The sequence below is a fragment of the Choloepus didactylus genome, chromosome 6, assembly GCF_015220235.1.
Source record: "Choloepus didactylus isolate mChoDid1 chromosome 6, mChoDid1.pri, whole genome shotgun sequence".
In the NCBI taxonomy this organism is placed as follows: Eukaryota; Metazoa; Chordata; class Mammalia; order Pilosa; family Megalonychidae; genus Choloepus; species Choloepus didactylus.
In genome coordinates, this window is record NC_051312.1 from 4,325,836 (window position 1) to 4,348,532 (window position 22,697).

The 22,697-nt window shown below is 49.9% G+C and overlaps 1 long non-coding RNA gene and 1 pseudogene across 1 annotated transcript in view; one reads left to right on the forward strand and one right to left on the reverse strand.

Moving 5' to 3' along the window:
* The window catches only part of LOC119536392, a 32,950-nt pseudogene extending 30,498 nt beyond the window's left edge, over positions 1–2,452 (forward strand).
* Positions 2,453–14,636: 12,184 nt separating this feature from the next.
* Positions 14,637–22,697, reverse strand: part of LOC119538193 — a 38,119-nt gene continuing 30,058 nt past the window's right edge. Inside the window, exons 2-4 of the long non-coding RNA XR_005217524.1 lie at positions 19,810–19,995; positions 18,726–18,916; positions 14,637–16,952 (exon numbers count right to left, since the gene is read on the reverse strand). This is a non-coding gene — a long non-coding RNA (uncharacterized LOC119538193). The remainder of the gene's footprint in view (positions 16,953–18,725; positions 18,917–19,809; positions 19,996–22,697) is intronic.

The following is a 22,697-nucleotide window of genomic DNA, read 5'->3' on the forward strand; positions in this document are numbered from 1 at the left end:
TATGTTTTATGTGTATGTTGCCACAATTTTAAAAAGTCTTGCCAACTTGATAGAAAAGAAATAAATTGTTTTACTTTGTATTTCTTTCATTTCTAAAGAAGGTGAACAGTTCTGCACATGTTTTCTGGCTGTATTTTTTTCTCTTTTTCTTCTTTTGCGTATTTTTGAAATGGCTCATGCAAACCCTTTGGCCATTTTTCAACTGGTCGGTTTTGCTTTCTTCTTAATGTCACGTGTCACCCAGGCGGTGCGTACTCTGGGTTTTGTGTGTTTGTTGGAGAAACTGCAGAGGGAGTCGACAACCCGTTGCTGGAAGACGGAGCAAGGGACCCGGGGACTGGTGTCAGCTTTTTCTCTGCCTGATGTTGTGACCCAGAATATGCTTTGTTTTGCCTCTTATAATTTTTTTCTTCTTAAAATTTTAGTAACATTTCATTTCTTCACCAAGGCCAGCAAGTGGTTTCCCAGCCAAGCGATGTTCTATGGAGCATCAGAGCCCGTGGGTGCTGGGTGACGGAGCCCAATAACCACCCTGTATAAGCACCCTCTCTTTCTCCCAAGTCCCAGGGCTGCCCGAGTCCTCCTCCAGGGCCACTTCCCAGATCCCTGCAGCCGTGCGACTGGCTTCTGCCGTGGTTTGCCAGGCTGCTGGGACAAACGCCACGCAATGTCCTGGCTTAGAACAGGGAGCGATTGGCTCACGGTCCCCAGATTGAGTCATCGGCAAGGCCATGCTGCTCCCCGAGTCTGTAGCGCCTGGTGACAGCTTGCCACCATCCCCAGGGGCCCCCGGCTCCACCGCTGCCCCCATCACGTGGCATCCGCTCTCTCCCGGGAATGCTCTTCCAGCCCCTCTCTGGCCGTCTCTGGCTTCTGGCTTCTGGTTTCTTCTCTTCGTAAGGGCTCCCATAATACGGATTAAGAGCCACCCTCATTCAGTTGGCCACATCTTAACTCCTAACAGCATCTTCAGAAGGTCCGACTCACAAATAAACCCACACGCACAGGGGTGCGGGTTGAGACTAAGAGCATGTCTTTCATTGGGGTGCATAATCCAACCTAGGACTCCTCCCTATGTTTTAGAATAAGAAACATGTTGTAACATTGTATCCTTATTTACAAATGCCCAAAGGGAAGGAGCGAGCCCACGAGGACGACAGCCGCCTGGCCTCGAGCCGGCGCCGCCTGACAGACGGGCGAGGGGATTTCACCTTCCCCTGCCCAGAGGTGACCCGACCTGGCGTGGGAAAGCCTCTCACCCTCAGGGCACAAGCCGAGTGAAGCACACACTTCATGGCATCTGTGTGAGCGGAAGAGTGAGGCAAAGGCTGCAAGACATCTTCTATACTGTGCAAAATACAGAATCCTCGTGCATAGTCTTTCTATAAATAAGTACAAAATGGGTCACATGTCTTTTGGGTTGATTACATATTTTAAAATGAATCTAAGTGCCAGGTGTAAGAGCCCTTTGGTTCTTGTTCATTTAATCCCATAGTGTAAAAGTATAAGAAGTAGGATATGGGATATTAAATATCTTGAAAAGCTAATAATATATCGTATTTGCCAGGGGAAGACCTACTGTGACGTTCTACCAGGGATGGATACTTCCGTGTTCTGATTGGCAGCAATATTTTGATTCTAGTTTCTTCCTCTTTCTCTCCTTTCCTCCCCTCTGTCCGCTCCATGTCCCCCACTTTCCTTCTCCCCCTCCTCCCCCTCCTCCCCCTCCTCCCCCTCCTCCCCCCTCCTTCCCCTCCTCCCCCCCTCCTCCCCTCTCCTTTCCCTCCTCCCCCTCCTTCTCCCCTCCTTCCCCTCCCCTCCTCTCCCCTCCTCCCCTCCCCTCCTCCCCCTCCTCTCCCCTCCTCCCCCTCCTCTCCCCCTCCTCCCCCTCCTCCCCCTCCTCCTCCCTCCTTTCCCTCCCCTCTTCTCCACTACCCCCTCCTCTCCCTCCTTCCCCTCCCCTCCTCCGCCTCCTCTCCCCCTCCTCCCTCCTCTCCCCCCTCCCCCCTCCTCTCGCCCCATCCTCCCCCTCCTTCCCCTCCTCACTCCCTCCTTTCCCCTCTCCCCCTCCTTCCTCCCCCCTCCTTTCCCCTCTCCTCCTCTCCTCTCCCCCTCCCTCCCCCCCTCCACCCCTCCCCTCCTCTTCCCTCACTCCCCCATCCTTTTCCCTCCCCCCCGCCTATCCCCCCATCCCCCCCCCGGCAGGTGCTGCGCTGTCCCTACTCCATGTGCAGTGCGTGGGTTGGTGGCTCCATCCTGTGCTCCCTCTCTACCTTCAAGGCCATGTGGATCACCAACAGAGAGTACAGCGACACTGGCTCCTCTGTCGCCAGCAGGAGCTTCTGACGCGTGGCTTTCTGGTCCCGTCCCCTGTGCCATCCGCGCCAACTGCAAGCGACGCCTCGGCTTGGCTGCCGTGACCAGAGCTCAGAATCAACTCAAACCCAAGGTGGCCCTTCCTTCCACAGACTCATAAACAGGGCCAATAAAGGGCAGATTCCGCTGCTTTATCTGGGCAAGGCGTACTGCATCTTAGGAAATGCTCCATCAGTGTAGAGTTAAAAAGGGGAGGGAATTTTTAGTTTTCTCTGTGTGTCAGGCAGGATGGCTAGATTATGCTGCAGTAACAAGCAACTCCCAAATCTCGACGGCCTGAAGCAGAAGTCCCTTTCTCGTTTGTGCCGTGTGGTCATTGACGGTCAGGGAGGGCATCCTCCCGCATCCACCGTCCTCCGGAATCCAGGCCGTCAGAGCAGGCGCCATCTGGAACGTTCCATTCAGGAGGAGGAGATGAGTCTTGCATTGGCAACGGAAGACTCTGGCCTGGAAGGAACACACATGACACTTCTGCCCACACTTCACCCGCCAAGCACAAGGGCCCAGGGGGCACCTTCCCGCATGGCCTGACGGTGCCACTGAGGAAGGACGGCCGGGTGTTCTCGCTTGTGAGGGCCGAGTGCGGGCGACGCCAGTCCCTGCAGATGACACTGCGATGACATTTAATCCACGTGACATCGCTGAGAGGCTGTTTTCCGTAAAGCCAGTTTTGTGGTGCAGGAACTGGCACTGGGAGAGGCTGATTAGCTGGCGAAGGCCATTCAGACAGTGACGGGAGCTGGAACCCGTGAGCAACACTCAGTAGGATCACAGAGGGTGAGAGGAGAGACACGTAAGGAGAAAAAGTTACCAAACAAACAGCCCAGAAGAAGGTCCCCAAACTGAAGACTGTGCACATTTTCAGTGTGGAAGGACATGCTGAGGACTCAGCTGTCGAATGAAGTTTCAGAATATCAAAGATAAAAATAAACTCTAAGATCTTTGAGAGAAACAGTGAAAACAACAACAAAAATGATAAAAAATAAAGGGGTCACCAGATAAAATATGGAATGCCCAGTTATATTGGAGTTACAGATAAGCAAGAAATACTTTTTAAATATAAGTATGTCCATGCAATATTTTGGGACACGATCATACCAAAAAATTATTCCTTGTCTGTTTTAGTTTCCTAGGCTGCTCAATGCAATGCCATGAAATGGGTCAGGTAAACAATAGGAATTCATTTGCTTACTGTTAGAGTCAAGGAAAATGTCCAGATAAAGGCATCATCGAGGTGTTGCTTTCTTCCCCAAGACCAGCCGCCAGCCACCCTCGGCTCCTCTGCCACACGGCAAGGCACGTGGTGGTGTCTGCTGGTCTCTCCCTTCTCTTCCAGCTTTCATTGATTCCAGCTTCTTGCTTCTGTGGCTTTCTCTCTCCTCTCTCTGTGTCCGAATTTCATTCCACCTATAAAGGACTCCAGTAAGAGGATTAAGACCAATGGGAGTGAGCTGGGCCACCCCTTAACTGAAGCAGACTTATCCAAGGGTCCTACTTACTATGGGTCCACACCCACGGAATGGATTAGATTTAGAACATGTTTTTCTGAGGTACATACAGCTTCAAACCTCCATATTGTCCATCTAAAATTCCAATTTAACTGGGCATCCTATATTTTTAATCCCTAAATCTGGCAACCCCACCATAAAGGAAAGAAATCATATTTGTATCAGAATTGAGAATTCTTACCTGCGAAACTGTTGCTAGAAGACAATGGAAGAATACAGCAAAGAGGGTTGTCATGTTGGAACGAAATAATTCTGGGACAGGCAAAGACTCAGAAAATTTACACCCACATGTCCTCTCTGAAAAATACCAAGGATCCCCTACAAGATGAATTATCAAAGAAACAAGCCCAAGAAAAACAAATAGCATGAGTGAAGAAGCCAGACCAAACTCAGAGTTAAATCTAAGTAATTTTAATACGGAATTTTAAAAATTAATAACAATGTGGAATGAACATCTCAGATCTCAAAATGGAAGCAATGGAGGTGGGAATGAAGAAGAAACTGAAATTGTGGAAAATATGGATATTAATTAACTCGATATTGATCAGAAAGAATAGGTTTAGTTGTATACGTTTATAACTTAAGGATAAAAGGCTACTGAACAAACTCTCCTCAGCGTAAAATAGTGGCTTGTGTCACCTGCCCCAAACCCTCCACCTGCACCAGGTAATTCTGATAACAGAAAAATATCACTCTGGTAGGTACTGCTGTATTTAAAAGTCATATCCTTGTTAGTGGAATGTCACTGCAGATGCCAAAACATTTTGCGAACGAGCACATGCCATTTTTAATAAAGGTTCTCTGTGTGCTTGAAAACCATGATGTTCTCCCAGCATTTAGTGCAGACTCTACATGTGTCCCTTCGATCAAGCTTGTTGCATTAGTTAAGGAAACTCTGGATGCTTTAACAGATGATCCAGAATCTCAGCGGCTTAACAGAGTAAAAGCCTATGGCTGGAGCGTCTGAAAATCTAAGTGGAGTCCAGGGCCTGGGTGCCCCCTCTTGTCCATCGTCAACCCTCGGCGCCAAGGTCAGTTGGAGGTCAGCCAGCAGGAAGGGGAAGGCACTAAGTGGGGGTTTTGTGAGGGTGGTGAGTAAGGGTCTGGCATGGAAGGAGAGCGCCTCGTTCCCTCTCACGGACCCTCGGTACAACCCAATGCCTCGCCCACTGCCCTGCACCCCAGAAGAGAAGGGACGGGGTATGGTAGACACAGAGATGTTCCCTGCCACCCTGCATGGTTTGATTCTCTTGAACCCTTTTGAATCTTTCTCCTCCTTGTCCTGTCAATTACTGAGAGAGGTGTGTTTAAAAATTCCAACCATGATTGTGGATTCGTCCATCTCTTATGGTTCCTCTGTTACATTTTTTAATTTTAATTTTCTATTTTTATCAAAGTTTAGATGTTTGTAATTTAAAGAGTCAAATTGTTCTGGATCAGGGGTCAGCAAACTTCTTTGGCAAATGGCCTGTGCCGGTTTGTATATTTATGTTCCCCAAAAAAAGCCATATTCTTTAATGCATTATTTGGGGACCAGAAGTATTAGTGTGGATTGAGTTGGAACCTATTGGTTCAGTGTCCATGGGGATGCGACCCTCCCAACTGTGGGTGATAACTCTGATTGGATAATTCCCATGGAGGTGTGGCCCCGCCCATTCAGCGTGGGCCTTGTTTAGTTTACTGGAGCACTGTATAAGCTCAGACAGAAGGAGCTCACAGCCAGCTGGAGCTGACACAGGCATTTTGAAGACGGCCAGTAGAAGCTGATGTAGACATTTTGGAGAAAGCTATTTTGAAACGCAACCTGGGAGCAAGCAGACGCCAGCCACGTGCCTTCCCAGCTAACAAAGGTTTTCCGGACGCCAATGGACTTTCTCCAGTGAAGGTGCCCTTTGTTGATGGACACTTTATGGCCTTAACTCTGTAACTGTGTAACCAAATAAACCCCCTTTTATAAAAGCCAATCCATTCCTGGTGTTTTGCATTCCGGCAGCACTAGCAAACTAGAACAGATTTTGGTACCAGAGAAGTGGGGTGCTGGTGCTGCTGAGTTTGCAAATACCAGACATGTTGGAACAACTTTTTAAAGGGATGAGGGGAAGATTCTCAAAGAGTTCCGAGGAGCTTGATAGAAAAGGCCTAAACTGCTTTGAAGAGACTGTTCATGGAAATATGGACTCTAAAGATACTTCTGACGAGGCCTTGAACAGAAATGATGAATGTGTTGTTGTAAACTGGAAGAAAGGTGATCCTTGTTTTAAAGTGGCAGAGAATTTGGTAAAATTGAGTCCTGGTGTCGGATGGAAGGAAGAATTTGCAAGCGACAAGCTGGGCTATTTGGCTGATGAGATTTTGAAAACTAAAAGTTGTAAATATAGCCTGGCTTCTCCTTGCAGCTTACAGTAAAATGCAAGAGGACAGAGATGAGCTGAGAACTGAACTCTGTTTCAAACAAAGCAGAAAAGCAGAAATTGATGGCCTGAACAACTCTGGGCTTCCAGGGGGTGGAACCCCAGAAACTATAGCCACATGTGAGGATATAGCCAAACATGGAACCCAGCTGCCATTTCATTACATCCAGGATTGGAGAAGGAGTTAAGCAGAAAGGATTTGTGGAAAGTCCTATTATCTGATGGCTTTGACCCCTGTGTGCTTCATGTGAAGCCAACAGAATTTTTGTGAGATCTTTACAGATGGAGCCGCTGCCAGTCGGGACTGGAGGAGACGGACAAGGAACAAATTGAAGGAAAAATTTTTTCAAAGACAGAGTCATGGAGGTTGAGGTCTGGAGTCAAGAGGCCTTGGGCTGGGAGAGAGGAGTGGCCCACACGCATGGAAAGGGTGAGTTTGCCCCGGAGGTCCAGGGTGGGCCTTCCGCCTGGATGCTCAGGAAGAGTTCTACCACACCAGGCCCCAAAGGGGGTGGAGCACATTCCCAGAGAACTGGGGAGAGCCTGGCTGCCATCCCACTGTTCAGAGAGGGGAGATCCTTTGCCCCAGAGAGGCAGAGTCTGGGTAGCACCCCAGTGTTTGAAGAGGGTGGGGCCGAAAAGGTGGTCTCCCCAATGTGTGGATATGTTGGAGCACTCACCCCAGCGTCTGGAGAGAAAAAGGCTACCAGGAAAGCCTCTGGAAAGAGTTGGACTCCCGCTCTCTCAAGCTCCAAGGATACAACTCATTCTGTGAATGACTCTCAGACTTTGAAATCTAATGGAGTTTGTCCTGCAGGTTTTAGGAACTGTTTTGGTCCCTTAAATCCTGTTTTCCTTTCAGTTTCTCCTTATGGCAATGGGAATGTTTACCTTATGACTGTCCCTCCTTTGTATATTGGAAGCACATAACTTGTTATAAGTTTCAACAGGTACAGAGCCAGAGGGTAATTTTGCTTTTGGACAGACCACTCCAGAAACAGATTTTGGCGAGATCTTGTACTTATCTATTTTTACTGAAATGATTTAAGTTTTTGTGCTATTGTGATGGGATGAATGTATTTTATATTTGGAAAGAATATGTTTTTTTGGTGTCTAGGGGGTGGAATGTGCCAGTTTGTATATATTATGCCCCCCAGAAAAAGCCATATTCTTTAACGCATTCTTGTGGGGGCAGACGTATTAGTGTGGATTGGGTTGGAATCGATTGGTTCAGTGTCCATGGAGATGTGACCCACCCAACTCTAGGTGATAATTCTGATTGGATAATTTCCATGGAGGAGTGGCTCCACCCATTCAGCGTGGGCTTTGTTTAGTTTACTGGAACACTATATAAGCTCAGACAGAAGGAGATCATAGGGAGCTGGAGCTGAGAGACATTTTGAAGATGGCTGTTGGAAGCTGATGCAGACATTTTGGAGAACACCATTTTGAAACACAACCTGGAGCAAGCAGACGCCAGCCACGTGCCTTCCCAGCTAATGGAGGTTTTCCGGACGCCAATGGCCTTTCTCCAGTGGAAGTGCCCTTTGTTGATGGCCACTTTGTGGCCTTAAGACTGTAACTGTGTAACCAAAGAAGCCCCCTTTGTAAAAGCCAGTCCATTTCTGGTGTTTTGCATTCCGGCAGCATTAGCAAACTAGAACACGGCCCAATAATAAATATTCTAGGCTTTGCCTCTGTTGTATCCACTCAGCAGTGCTCCTGTAGCAAAAGCAGCCGTACTTCTCTTTCTCTCTCAGCCAACTCTGCAAATAAACTCACTGCCTTCCCCCCTGTTGAAGGACATGACCCCCAGGAGTATAAGTCTCCCCGGCAACATGGGACATGATTCCTGGGGATGAGCCTGGACCCTGCATTATAAGATTGAGAAAATCTTCTTAACCAGAAGGGTGAAGAGAAATGAAACAAAATAAAGGTTCTGTGACTGAGAGATTTCAAATGGAGTCGAGGGGTCACTCTGGAGGTTGTTCTTACGCATTCCTTTTTAGTTTCTAGTGTTTTGGAATAGCTGGAAGGAAATACCTACATCTGTTGAATGATGATCCAGAGACTTGATTCTTGATGGTAATTGTATACCTATAAAACTTTAATCGTGTGACTGTGTGATTGTGAAAACCTGGTGACCGACACTCCCTTTACCCAGCATATGGGCAGATGAGTAACAAAATAATGACACAAAATATATAAGTAATGGGGGGATGAGGGGTATGGAATAATTTGGGTGTTCTTATTTATTTATTTATTTATTTATTAATATTTTTCCTTTATTTTGGAGTAATGAAAATCTTTGAAAATTGATTGTGGCGATGAATGCACAATTACATGATGATACAGTGAGCCATTGATTGTACACTTTGGATGGATTGTGTGGTGTGTGAGTACATCTGAATAAAATTGCATACAAAAAGCAGCCATGGATATTCATCAATCATGTGATGGCTGGTAATGTTAGACTTATTTCTAACTCTTGGCTCTTAGTTTCTATTCATGCCACTTGTCCAATACCTCCCTTTTCTTTTTAGCGGCCTTGCATAGGATTGGCTTAATTTTCTTTACTCCTCTCTTTATTCTTCTATTAATTTAGAGAGTATAAATTTTATATCTTTTCTTTTAGTGATTACTGCAAAATTTTCACAGGCTTCCTAATCTGAGCAGAGTCAGACCTTGATCAGGACCTCCACCTAAACAAGGACCAGAGAATGTTCTTCTACAGCCAGTTTTCATTTGATTGTACCAGTTGACCAAGTAATTTTATTAGGAAAGTCTAATTTTATGATAGTTTTTCTGCTTGGGGTTCCTGGCCCACACGTTTATATAAATTTGAGCAAACTAGCATGCAAATGGCTAACTAGAATGTGGTCTAACCTTACGGTAGAACATTATTCAGCGAAAACATCTACAACATGGATAAACCTTGAGAACACTGTGCTGAGGGAAAGGCGTTGTCCACAAAAGACATCATATTGTATGCACTCATTGATGAGAAATGTCCAAAACAGGCCAATCCAGCAAGACAGAAGGAAGATTCCTGGCTGCCTGGGGCTGGGTGACAGAGGGGAAGGGGAAGTGACTGGTTTCTATTTGAAATGAAAGTGTTCTAAACTTAGACTGTGGTGGTGGTTGCACAATTCTGTGACTGTGCTGCAAACCACTGACTTGTGTCCTTCAAATGGGCAAATTTTAGGATGTATGAATTGTAAAGATGTTCTTTAAAAAGTGAAAGCAAAATAAAAACATTCTCAGATAAAGACCAAGAGAGTTTTTCACCAGGGGACCCTCTCTGAAAGGACTCCGGAGGGCATCCTTCAAAAACAAAAACAAGTCAAGCTAAACACAAAGCAAAAAGAATTTATAATATGGGAGAGGAGATTGGAATTAATCCCATGGTCCTTGTTCAGGAGGAAGGAAAGCAGAGAGAGCGCAAGGGAGGAAGGAAACAGCAGTTTCATAACAGCTCACACATGTTCTACTCTGGCTTTTAACTCCATTTTTATTCTGGTCCTCTTTTATTGTGATCTTGACTATGAATTTAAAGAACATTTGTTATATTTTCCCCAGCTTTTCTAGTTGGTTGTTTTTTTTCTAACCTGGTAGGGTTTTCGGTTATCTCATCTACAAAGTTGGAAAGGAACTGCGTGCAGAGAACCCCAGAGGACCACCGGGGGCTGGAGGGGAGACCAAGGCCTCCCCTGTGCTCCCCCACCCCAGACAAGGTGGGGCCACCTTTCAGAAGCTCATGTCGGTGAAGAGAGGCCATTTCCCCTTCTCAGCCCCCCAGGGGAGGTAATGCGCCCCCATCCTGAGGCCAGTGGTCCACAGTACCCAGGAAATCACACAGGGTTTGGGGGTATCCAAAGGGCGGAGGGGACACCCACTCAGCCATGTACCTGCTGCTGTGCCCAGGGCTGCCAGGCAGCGGTCAGCCGATGCCTGGTGAGGAGGACATGGACCACCCTCCGTACCCCATGGGGGGAGGGGGCAGATGACAGGGCCCACCTGAGCCTGCAGACCCCAAAGCGGGATGCAGAAGCCTGGTGAGAGGGAGAACCCAGGCTCCCCAAGGACCCTGCAGCATGGAGCAGGGAGACACTCATGGCAGGGAATGTGGGGTAAGGCTGGAACGTGGAATCTTGCAAGGTCCCCGGGTCCTAGAGAGCGGCCTAGCGGGGAGCCCTGGAGTGGGGGAGGGCCCATGGAAGTCACACCTGTCCACAGCCAGACCACAGACCACAGCAGCAGTGCTGACCCGGGAAAGGGTGGTGTCCTCACACCGGGCAGTCAGGTAAGGAGCCATCCGTCTCCTCCCTCTGCCTCCCCCCCACCCACACTAGAGCACCCCGTGCAAGAAGGAGGACGGAGGGCCAGCAACACAGGTCCTTCAGCACTCCTCACCCAGCTGCCAGGACGCAAGTCAGGACTGGGCTGGCAGGAGGAAGAGATGGAGGGAGAAAGGCCTTGAATCAAATATGACACTTATCTACCCATCCTTCATCCCATTAGTCCATATATCTGACTATCCATTCATCCTCTCACCCACCCACCCACCTATCCACCTACCCATCCACCCATCCATCCACCCAGCCAACCATCTAACTATACTTACACCCACCCATCCACCCATCTATCCATACACCAATCTACCCACCCATCTATCCATCCATCCATCCATCCACCCACCCACCCATCTATCCATCCATCCATCCATCCACCCACCCACCCATCTATCCATCTATCCATTCATCCATCCACCCACCCATCTGTCTATCCATATATCCACCCATACACCCATCTGCTCATCTATCCATCCCTCTCTCTGCAGAGCAGAAGTTAAGGCTGGGGTGGTGGGAAAGGATTTGGAGGACACAGATGGAGAAAGACCTTGAATCAAGTGTGACATTTACATTTTAAGACAAACAGGACCAAATTTTAGAAAAAAAAAATAATCAGCCCTAATAAAAGCATAACTTTTATGCCAGCCCTGTCCTAAACACCCTACGTATGTCACCTCCCGGAGTCCTCACCATGATCACGGGAGAAGGACATGCTGTGATTACTCCCGGTTTAGAGAACACAAATGGAAGCACTGAGAGATCATGCACCAGGTCCCAGGCCATGCAACTAAGAAGGGGGATGATGGGACTCAACCCCCGGCAGCCGCCAGCCCTTGGACTGCCTCTCAGTTGTAACTAGAGGGATGAGAGCAGTGATGGAATCAGCATGAGCCCTCATTCCGGTTCCTGCCGCCCAGCCAGAAGGAGCAGGGTGAGAAGGGGCTGATAGCACAGTCAGAAGCAATTACTGGGAAACGATATCCCAAGTCAAGTCCTCCATGGTTGGGTTGCACACACATGGACCAAGAACCCTGGATGGCCTGGGTCCTCCAAGACTGTGTAGTTATCAGAGTTCAGCAAATAATTTGCATTACCTACTCGAGAGTGCTTCTGTCAAATGCACAACAATTAGTGATTCTAATAGTCCATTACGACTTAATTGGATGCTGAAAATTGCTTTGTTGGGAGCCAGTTGAGAGATTCGGGTAAATAACTATAAACTTAACCCCAAATGACTTCCCTGTTCCTGGAGAGGTTTGTCCTCACCCGTGGCTGGGTTCCCAATCCCAGCCTGAGCTCACAGGCAGCCCAGACACCAGGGACAATCACTCCCCACGAGGTCAGCTTGACTTCAGGTCTCACTTTATGGGATACTTCATGTCTCAACAGCCAGGAGACTGCACTGAGGCCATTCTCCCACCCGCAGCGCCTCCTGACCAACTGTGGTTTCACCTGCAGAGCCCTCCCCCTCCCAACCTGCATGGGTGCCGCAGCAGCTCTGGATGCAACCCTCAGATCTCAGCCCAGCTCATGTCTGTGTGCATTAATATTGGATGCTCCAGAATACAGAGGTCAGGTTAGAGATGGCCCAAGGGTACCGCCTTCTATTCTTTATTTTCACCATCCAGCCAACCATCCATCCAATCATCCACTCATTCACACACCCATTCAACCAGCCAGCCAGCCAGCCATCATCCCTCCATCCATCCGTGCATCCAACTATCCATCATCCATCCAACCATCCATTTACCTATCCATCAAGCCATCCGTTTACCTATCCATCCATCTGTCCATCCATCCATCCATCCATCCATTGTTCCTTCCATTCATTCATCCATTCATTGACCCATCCCTTATGCACTGAATACTGAGTTTGTATTGTATAAGTTTACAGCTGGTTCGCAGTCAAACCACCTATATTTGAAGCCTGGTTCTCACCGAGTTCTGGTGTTGGTGCTAGGCTGGAATGATAAAAGGCTCAGAAAAATCCTAGAAAAAAGAAGACTTCTGATACGATAAATAGAATTATTCCGTATTGTAGCCCCTTTTGTATGTCACTAATTAGCTGTATGAACTTAGATAACTTTCTTACCTTCCTGTATGTTATAAAATGGGGAAAAGAATATAACTGCAATGGATTCAAAGAATTGAAATGTGCTTTGGGGGTAATAAGCACCCAATAAATGTCAACTGGTGTTATTATTATTATTATTATTGAATAGTCACCGTGACTTGTGAACCAGATGCCGTGGTTTTGAAGAGAGTTCCAGGAAGGCTTCCTGGAGCTGGCAGCATGTTCAGGGATTATATAATATTCTAGTTTGTTCAGACTTCAGACCAAAGTAACTTAACTTCAGAACTTGGAAATTAAAAGTTCTCGGAGGATTGTTACTAATGTTCTCACAAACACTGAGGACTGGTGGTTTGATGTACCAAGTCCTCTATCACAGGACTTGCCCTTATGAAGCTCGTTACTGCAAAGAAGAGGCTATACCTGCTTATAATTTTGCATAAGAGTCTCCCCCTGAGTGCCTCTTTGTTGCTCAAATGTGGCCTCTCTCTCTAACTAAGCCACCTTGGCAGGTGAAATCACTACCCTCCCCCCTACGTGGGATCAGACACCCAGGGGTGTAAATCTCCCTGGCAATGTAGGATATGACTTCCGGGGATGAATCTGGACCCAGCTTAGTGGAATTGAGAACATCTTCTTGACCAAAACAGGGGTGTGAAATAAAACAAAATAAAGTTTCCGTGGCTGAGAGATTCCAAATGGAGTCAAAAAGTCACTCTGGTGGACATTCTTATGCACTATATAGATAACCCTTTTTAGGTTTTAATGCACTGGAATAGCTAGAAGTAAATACATGAAACTATCAAACTCCAACCCAGCAGTCTTGACTCTTGAAGATGATTGTATAACAATGTAGCTTACAAGGGGTGACAGTGTGATTGTGAAAACCTTGTGGATCACACTCTCTTTATCCAGTGTATGGATGAATGAGTAGAAAAATAGGGACAAGTAACTAAATGAAAAATAGGGTGGGAACGGATGATTTGGGTCTTCTTTTTTACTTTTATTTTTTATTCTTTTTTTCACTTTTCTGATACAAAGAAAATGTCCAAAAACTAGTTTGGAGTGATGAATGCACAACTATAAGATGGTGCTGTGAACAGCTGACTGTACACCATGGATGATTGTATGATATGTGAATGTATCTCAATAAAATTCTCAAAAAAAAAAAGTTCCCAAAGGAACATTCGTAAAATAAGGTTTTGTAATAAGGGCAATACTGTGATCTTATTCATATGTTTAATTTCTGTTAAAGTCGTTGCTAAGACTTGGTAATTTTTTTTAAGCAAACCATGACACAATGTTAAGCTGAAGGGAACCTAAACAGGAAGACTCATTTAACATATTGGAAGTAAATTTTTAATACCAAAACCAAGCAATTTCCTAAAATTTAGTGAAGAGAAACAACTTCCAGAATCTGTCTCCAGAGAGCTGGGCCAGATGGCCTTGCAGGTGTCTTCCAACCCTGGCCACTGCAAGTCTTTCTGGCATCGAAGCTTGCTAATTTATAGAAGATACTGGAATCTGTGACTGTGCGTACCCTTGAGGAAAGTGGCATAACACAGAGGAAACTATAACCTAAAAGTAAACACTGTCAGCGTAGTGGCTGCACTGGCTTGGCAAGTGCCATCGGAGCCCTCAGGTGTGCATCTGCAGCCTCCCTCCCAAGCGGTGGGCTCACCTGGTGGGCTCGGCTGCCAGCTGACGGGGCTGGGAGAAGAGCAAAGCAGAAGTGCCGCATGGCCATCGCAGGCCATCGCAGACACCCAGGGTGTCGCCATCTCAGGATCAATGGCGGCCAGGTGGCTCACTGTAGGTAGAGAGGAAGCCTGTACCTTAATGAACAAATGCACACAACACAGTGAAAAAGCCATCGGTGTCTCCTCTTTTCAAGCAACGTCCTCCTTTCTGAGGGACGATGAAGTAAAGGGGAAAGCAGCCCTTGCAGCCCAGGCTGGGCTGTGTGACAAGTGACCTCAGACCTCCGTCTGCTCATCAGTCACGGGTGGCAGTGCCCTCTCCATCTCTCTCAGCAGGGCTGTGCCAAGAACAAGCATGAAACAACAGGAGGAAGACACTTCATAAATGGCGAAGCGCTTTGCAAGCCCGAGGGGTTGGCACAAACCCGTGATTCTCATACTTAACATGCATCAGAGGCACCCGGAGAGCTTGTAAAACCAGACGGCTGGGCCCCCTCTCTGGCTCAGCAAGAATGTCATTTCTAACAAGTCCCCGGGTGATGCTACTTGTCCAGCGACCACACGTTGAGAATCACTGGTGTAAACATTTCTGGTCAGTCTCTACGTTGGTCTTTATAAGTCATGCTAGAGAGGCAAACCCACTTCCTGGCAGTCTCCATCCCAAAAGTAAGAAATAATTTGTAAAGATTCAGAGATCTTTTTAAAAAAGTGTATTTGTTAATCATCTTCAGTGTGCTGGGAATAAAATAAGTTTTGTTAATATTTAATGGACAGATGGATTTACTAAGGTGACTAAGAGTATTTTCAAGGAGCCCAGAGACAGGGTGGAAAGTTCTAGAGCTACATCTGCAAACCCAGCCCCTACCCCAGCCCTGATCCAGAACAGAGACCCCCTTGGCACATGCCCACACCTGTTTGAACTCAGCAGGGCACTCCTTGTCCCCGGCCAGCTGTGAAGCTTGGCGAGTTCACTTTTGCAAGAGGCCAGGCACATGGCTTGGATACGGGCCCTGGTTCTCTCTTCTGCTCCTCGGGTCACGTCGTAAGCCCTGTGCTTCAGGAGGGCTGCGAGGGCAGCCTGGGGTCCAGGACAGGGACACTCCATAGGAAGACGAGTATCCGGACTCTCCTCTAAAAAATAAATCGAAACCCCAACGCCACTCTCTGTAAGAAACTTGAAAATGCCGTCCTAAAGTCAGAAACTCAGACCAAATTATCATATCTGCACTAGATTGTCTGCTTTGCCCTTCGGAAAAAGTTCATACTGAGTTTTAACTCATAAGAGCTCTTGTCTCTAAAAGTTGTTGACTTGGGATTCATTAAAGGGACTGCAGGCTACAGTGAATTTGTGAGTGTCTAAAATTTTGGGGAAACAGTGAGAGAGGGAGAGAGCAAGGGTGAGCCCGGGGTTCAGCCTCCAACCCCACTTTCTTCTAGCGTCTGTCCATTCTGCATCTGCCAGGATCTCTTGCGGTGAGAGTTCTGGAGGTGACTTGGGTGCTTCTGGTGGATGTATTTGCATTTGATTGAAAGTGTGTGTGAGGCAGGGCTCCACCACCCCTGCTCGGCACTCCTCTTGGCCAGCACCCACGCAGAGGCGTCCGTTTTCCCTCCGCAGCTTCTGTGTCCTGACTGTGGCAGCGTCCTGGTCAGGCTGAATTTTCCGATCGTGGCAATAGTGGCACGGTTCTGGAGATGGCAGAAGTAGCAGCGGCTTCTCGATTCTGCAGGTGCCTTCAGGATGGCAAAGAGGAAGCAGATCCTTTGTTAGCCCCGTTTTGCTTTCCAAGTTGTTCCTGAATATTCGGGCTGAACATCTGTTTCTTCAGGACCCAATGAGTCCATTTGCCTAAATCGTTGGGCCTCCGAATCATGAGCTGATAAATGATTATCTTAAGCGACTAAATTGTGGGGTTGATACACTTAGTCTGCGCCCAGATTTCTGCGAGGCTGCCAGGCAGAGTTAGAAAGTAGAAGGATTATTCCCTAATGTCAAGAAACTAAGACTTCATACCTAAAATTTACATTCAGAGTAGGAGACTGACTAAGTGGGTGTCGTTAATCTCCTGGGATGGTCTTTTCATTCTAAAACAGGTCAAAAATTTTTCATGCCCCTAATACCTGTTCAGATTTGGTCCTTCAGGGTAAAAGGCAACTCTCCCAGGGAGGATGAGGCTCTGTCCAGCTTACATGGCCGTGGCCAGAGGCAGCCCTGTCCAATAGACATTTCCGGCCTGGTCCAGGACCGGGGATTGGTGAGAGGATGTGGCGGCACGGCAGGTGCCCTTCCTGCCAGACTGGGCCAGGGGTTGGGAAGGCGCAGGCTCTGGCACGCAGCAGCCCCAGGACTGCACTCCAGCTCGGCCACTTCATGGCTGCACATCCCGGGCAAGTCGCATGGCCTTTCGCCATCGGCCACGTGGGATGAGAACAGCAGTTCCCATGTTGTAGAAAGGAGCAGATGAGTAAATGTGAGCAGAAGGCTGGCACAGAGACGGGCCTGGGAGCCCCAGCTTTCCCGACTTGAGGTGCCTCTGTTGGAAAGAGATGAAAATAGAAAACAGTAGAAAATGGGCAGAGGAGCCACCCAGGACCTTCGTAACTATGACATTCAGCTGCGCTTCGAAAACCCGGATCCTGGGAGGCTCTGTCAGCATGAATTGCTGGGCACATGTGTGGCCCGGCTTGTCCCCCCATGGGTCTCAGGCTCAGTCCAGCCATGCCCCCTCTCCTGATCCCCCAGGATCTCCCCGTTCTCGGCCTCACTGACTCCTGTGCCTCCTCCATCTGGGCCTGTCTTTAGTGCTTCCGAGCGGAATCCCCTGTTCTCCTGGGACCCTACACCTCTCGCCTGTGTCACACCCTCACCAGACCCCTCTGCAGGGCTCCTCCACCCACGTCAGGACAGAACCTGCCGCCCGAGGCCAGACGAGGCCCCAGCGGCTGGGACCAGCCACTTCGCTCCTGCGAGTCGATGGATGTGGGATGCTGCCCAGCCCACCCCCCTGGAAGCAGCAGGGTCTGCACAGAAGGGAGAGGGAATCTGCAAAGACCACCCTAGTGAAGCCGGCAGGGTAGCATGGAGAAAAGAACAGGGCTCAAGAGCCAAGGGGTCTGAGGTCTGTACCCTGCCCAGGGCCACGGCTCCAACTAACTGCTCGGAAGGGCAGCCGGCTGGGGTGGAGACCTACTCGTGGCAGAGAGTGTGACCCTGTCCCTGTGGAGATCAGAGGGCAGAGCCCAAAGCAGCTGCTACGACTCAGGCACCACTTTACAATTCTGGTATGCAGAGCGGCACTTCTCACTGGGATACATCTGTCCTTATGGTAAAATATTTTAAATTGCTTACCAATTAAATTGCCTAACTTTTCCCCCAAAGAAAAGTTGGAGGAAAATTGGCATTCCAGGAAGCTGCCCAGCAGCCTCTGCCACTGCCGGGGCCCTGGAGGGCAAACATGCCCCGTTTGTGCACAGCCAAGCTGCCACGAGTCTCCGAATGCCCCTTCTAACTCTGCTCTCTACAGTCGATGATTAACTCATGTATAGCATTTGCTTTTCAAACCCCCAAATCAGGCAGGGGAATTTGTGCTGGTGCAGGTGCCAAAAGAGATTGGCCAGTATAGGTTGTGATTTAAGCTGCTTTTTGTTGGAGAGTTTGGGGGACAACTGGGAGAAGATTTGCGATCGGGTGGCCTGAGCAAGCTGGGGCCTGAGGTTCATGGCTTCTTTTCTTGGCTCAGAATTTGACTGGGCTCAGAGAAAGCCTCCCCGCCCACCCCCTACCTGCCCACATTTTGGGAGAACGTGAAGACAGTGGCAAAGCCTTGGAGTTGCAAGTTTGAGACCTGCAGGGACTCCGAATGGAGTGGCCAGCTCCTGTGGAGACCCAGTGGTCATTCAGAGGCCTTGTTGGGTGGCTCTATCAAGAGTGCCAGTTGCCGCCAAGCCCGGGCCTGTGAGAGCTCCCTGCGGCCGGCGGGCCCAGCTGCAGCCGTTTTCCTTTGCAAGGGACTGATTAGGCTCTGAATGAGTGCATGGCAGTCTCCAAGAGGAGCTGATTCAAAATCAAGGCACATTTTTTCAAGAGAATTAATTGCAGGCCTCCAGCTTATTTCCCTCCTCTGCACTTTTCCACAGAGTTCTGCAAGATGAAAACGTTTCCCTCTCTCAGCCTGGGGCCGGGGGCTGTGGGGGTGAGGCTGGGCAATGACACGCCTTTGCAAAACCTGGAACTGGAGCTGGAGTCTCAGTGAGGAGAGCAGCAGGTCGGGAACATGGGGCGGGAGCACCAGACAGGGAGCACCCACCTGGGACCATCGACACGAGGAGCACCAGGAGGGGAGCACGTCTGAAAGGCCAGGGCTCTTCCCGGTGGGCACCTGTGGGGCCAGGCCTGCTGCTGCACCTCCCAGCCCAAGGCCTGGGTTTCCTCCAGACTTCCTTGGGCCTGAGCCCACCGTCAGAGAGGTAAGTGCACGGCTCAGAGGAGGCCCCGCTCCTGCCAAAGACAATCAGCTCTGCTGAGACAGACCGGCCCAGCTCCGGGGTGGTCAAATGATGGAAGGGATGAGAGGAGCATTTCCAGTCACTGGGTTTACAGTCCCTTGGCGTGCACAAAAACACTCCCTTGGCTTGCAAGAATACACTCCCTTGGCGTGCATAAATGTACTTCTTTGGCTTGCGCAAATACTGATTCTATGGCTTTTTGTGGTTAGTGTTACACACACTAATTGATTTTACTTTTATAGTGTAAGGTTAAGATCAGAGACTCTGGAGCCAGGGAGCCTGTGTCCTGATTCTCCTACTGCTCGGTTACGGGATGTATCAGTTATCTATGGCTGCATAACAAATTACCCCCACACTTTACAGCTTAATAACATAAACATGTATCAGTTCACAGTGTCTATGGTCGGGAATCTGAGAGTGGCTTAGCTGGGTGGTTCTGGCTCAGGGTCTCTCATGAGGAGGATTCTGAGGCCCCAAGGGGACCACCAGCTTAAAGGAGCTGGGCCTGGCATCACCACATGACCATCAACCTGTGGACATCTGATTGGACATGAGAGAGAAATAAATCTGAGATTTCAGATCTTGGGCCCTGACAAATATACCTACTCAAGCCCCCCTCCTCCAGGAAGCCTCCTGGGATTAGCCCCTTGCAGGCAGGGGATGGGGAATCTCCCCATCCCGCCCCTGTGGGCTCTGGGTGCTTACACCTCAGCTGCAGCCTCGTTGTGGCCCTTCTCTGGAACCACCTCTGGTGTAGAATAAAAACAACACAGGACCTGACCCAGCATCTGATGGCCTCAGGTCCAAGCCCTGGCCCTGCCTCATGCTCATTGTTTGAGCCCCAGATTCCCCTTCTAACAGATGTGGTGAGCATCCCTGACCCACCTGCCCGCAGGCTTTGGTAAGGTGCCACGAGGTGATGGCGCTGCATGAAGCAGGTGTGACGGAGCAGAGTCCACACCTGGCTCCCGCCTCTGGCTGGGATGACATCATCCAGGTGTGTTTTCTGGCACCTGCAACCTTGCAGGGAACCCCATCCTGCGAGGCCGCAATTCCTGCCATGTGGCGTCACTGTGAAGAGAAATGAGGTCATGCGATACCTGGTATAAACCGGGTGTTGAATCAGTGTCACCCCCTGGTGCCCCCTCCCGCCACCCCGGGTTCTTGGAGACCCATTCACAGCAGCAAAGCCGCCGCTCTGGTCAATGCTGCACCCCCAGCTCTAGAACCGTGCCAGGCTGGTGTCTGCGGCCCCCGGGTTTCCACCTGCTCCAGCCCTCGGCTAAGCCTGACCCCCGGTCCGGCAGCAGCAGCAGCACCATCTCTGCAGGCTTGCTAAAAATACAGATTCCCAGGCTCCAAATGTCAGGCGGGGGTGGGGGGAAGGCCCAGGAACCAGTTCCCACAATCTCCCACCACTCGCTGCCCAAGGGTGACCCACTTAGTTCAGAGTGGCCGGTAGGGGTCACCCCGACACAAGGTTGGCAGGTGGAGCCTCCCAGCCTGACTTTCCCAAACCGCTGAAGGTCACAGGCTGCTTTCTACAAGGGCTTTCGGGGAGGGAAGGAGGTTCAGCCTGACCTGAAGGGGTGGGCTGCGTGTGTGTGTGTGAGTGTGTGTGCGTGGGTGCATGTGTGTGTAATGTGTGAGTGTAAGTGTGCGTGGGTGCATGTGTGCATGCGTGTTTAAAGGAGAGAACGGGGCTGGGCAAGCTCTTCCCTGCAAACATCCAAGCATCACAAAATCCCCAGGGAGGGGCCTGGAGAGTAGATGAACCCTGGTGGGAGCCCCGAGACCAGGCCTGGGCACCCCCACTCACCCACCTGCGCTTGCCAGGTGCAGGGGGCCCTGCCTGGCTGAGACTCAGCTTCGGGTCTTTAAGAGGGGGCAGCAGTGGTCCCACCATCTGAGCGCAGTGACGAGGACTAAAGGAGAAGGGTGCCTGGAGAGCCTTTCGCCCAGGGGCTGGCACGGCGTCGACCGTCCACAACGGGGCCTATTGTCGTTGGCTTTCATTCAACAACAAACCTTGTTGGCAACCTATTAAGGGAAACCAGTTTGGTGTTTCCTCGAAAAGTTAAACACAGAATCACCGTAGGACCCCAACACCCCACTCCCAGGTGTACACGCCCCACCCCCCCAACTGAAAACAGGTGTTCAAACACACACACCCACGCCCGCTCAAGGCAGAGCCGGTCATCATCTCCAAAGGCGGAGGCAGCCCCAGTGCCCACGGACAGGTGAGCAGACAAACAACATGGGGTCTGTCCAAACCGTGGGGTACTACTCAGCTATAAAACAGGAATGAAGTTCTGGCACTTGCCACATTGTGGACGAACTTCACAAACGTCATGCTGAGTGAAATAAACCAGACACGAAGACTCCTTATTATAGGATCCCACTTGCATGAAACATCCACGAAAGGCAAATCCACGGAGATGGAGGCAGATTAGTGGATGCAGGGCTGTGGGGAGGGGAACAGGGAGCTGCTGCTAAATGGGGACCCGGCTTCCTTTTGGGGTGATGAAAATGTTTTGGAACTAGATACAGGCACTGGCTGCACAAACTTGCCCACTTTACCATGGTTAATGTTGTCTTATGAGGCATTCACTTAAATTTAAAATGAAAGGCCCTACAGGGGCTGGGTTTTGTGCTCGGCACTCCCCGACCCTCCCTGGAAGCTCAAGGCTGCCAGGAAAGACTCACCACCAGGCCGCGGTGATGGGGGCAGACAGGGGCTCGCTCGCCCTCTGGGCCGTGAGGAGCGATTCTAAGAAAGGAGGAGCAGGGTCGGGCAAGAGAAGGGAAGAAGGAGCCAGGCAGGCACCCCTGGCTGTGCGACAGCCTGGCAGAAAGCGGGAACGCAAAAGTCTGGGAGACTCAAGGAAGGGCCACTGTCCGGGGGGCTGTGGAGGTAGAGGCTGGTCCGGGGGGCTCATGGGTGAGTTGAGGAGAGTGCACCTGATCCTGAGAGCCACAGGACACATCTCAGGTGGAGGGCGATGAGGATCTGGACAGCAACATGCCACACAGAGGCGGTGCCAGGCTGATGGGCACCTTTCCTGCCCTCCGGAGCCACCTCTCCAGCGGGATAGTGTCCCAGGCATCTTCCACTCATGAGTTCCTCGCACAGGGTTTGTCATAGAGTCGTACGTGTTACCTACAGCTGCTGTAACAAAAGAGCACAGCCCGGGCGGCTTGGACACTGCGTGCATCTTCTCACCGTTCTGGAGGTCAAGGTCTGAAGTCACGGTGTCAGCCTGGTCATGTTCCTCCCGGAGGCTCCAGGGGAGAATCTGGGCCTCATGTTTTCCAGCCTCCGCAGGCCGCCTGCTCTCCTTGAGGCCGCAGCACTCGAGCCCCGCTTCTGCCTCTGACCTCCTTGCCTCCTCTTATCGGGGTCACTGTGATTACACGGACGACCCAGGAGGATCTCCCCACCTGCAAGAGGCTTAACAAGAGACAGCTTTTGCCACATAAAGTAACGAGTTCACCGGTTCTGAGGATGAGGATTGGGCGTTTGGGGGTGGGGGTGGGAGATGTTACTCAGCTTCTTGTTATAATGCAGCCTGGAAAATAAAGGGAAAGCTTCTCAGGCATGGCTTCCTTGGGAGCAGGTGCCTGAAGTGGACATTGGGGAAAGAATAAGAGCTCAGCAAACAGAAGGGAGAGCTCTACAGGAGCAAGCCGAGGCCGGGTGGGCAAGGATCAGGCCAGAAGTTGGCCAGGTCAAGAGAGCTCTCCTGCAGAGCCAGGAGGGGTAGCTTTTGTCT